The following is a 1,084-nucleotide window of genomic DNA, read 5'->3' as shown; positions in this document are numbered from 1 at the left end:
GTTGTTAAATTTAGGGTCTTAGAACTGGGGGAGGAACCCATGGCCTCAAGGCCACATGAGGCTCTCTGGGTCCTCAAGGGCAGCCCTTTGACTGAATTCAAATTTCACAGAACAAATCTCCTGAATAAAAGGATTTGTTTTGTGAAACTTTGATTCACTCAAAAGGCCTCACCAAGGACCTTGAGGCTGCAGGTTCCCCACCCCTGTCTTAGAAGTTCCCTGGAGCCCTGAGAGAGTCAGTGTCTTGGGCTGCTAAACCAGCAAGGGTCATGGGCAGAATTTGAACACAGGTCCTTGAGCCTTAAATTGCCAGAGGACCACTGAGAGGTGGAGGGATTTTCTAAGCCCACAGAGCCAGGGTCTGTCAGGGGTGGTCCTGACTGAGGATACCTCCCTTTCCACTGCCTCCTCCTGCCTTTCTCATGAAGCCATAGCCTCCATTCTGTACAGTCTGTGTCAAAATGCATGTGTAGCAAAGATTGTGCCTACTTGTAGCCCAGTTGGGGGCGGGGAGGGCTTGAAAGGGACAGAACAGACGTCTCCAGCCTCGTCTCCCCAATTCTCCTCTTTATACCAGTGGGGAAGCAGATTGGGGGACTAGAATTTTGGCCCTTCTGCTCTCCTTAGAGAGAGGTGATAGTAGGCTACCATCATATGTATCTGCCAGGGAGGCTGAGGAAATGAACACGGCCTCTTAGATCCGAGATTTAGAGCTCAAAGAGACCCCTCTTTTTACAGGCGAGGAAACTGCCGCCGCTGAGATTCTGTGGATTTGTGGAGACAACAAGCATTTATTAAGCTCTTACTGTGTGCCAGGCACAGGGCTAAGCGCCAGGGGTACACAGAAAGCCAAGAATATGCCCCTGCCCCCCCTCTAATAGGAGAAACAACGTACAAACGAGACCTAAAGAGTAAGCGTGAGGTCTCAGATGGAGAAGCCTCTGCTGCCTCATCTGTAAAATGGGGATGAGAGCAGCATCCCCTCCCAGGGCTGTTGTGAGGGTCGTGTTTGTACAAGTGCTTGTAAAAGTACAGTGAGCGGCGCATAGTAGGGCTGCGCGGATGTCAGCTGTCATTGTGGTGA

The sequence above is a fragment of the Petaurus breviceps genome, unplaced genomic scaffold, assembly GCF_028583685.1.
Source record: "Petaurus breviceps papuanus isolate PSGF00001 unplaced genomic scaffold, PetGlider_PUasm1.0 558, whole genome shotgun sequence".
Classification (NCBI taxonomy): domain Eukaryota; kingdom Metazoa; phylum Chordata; class Mammalia; order Diprotodontia; family Petauridae; genus Petaurus; species Petaurus breviceps.
Note: the sequence above shows the minus strand (reverse complement) of the source record.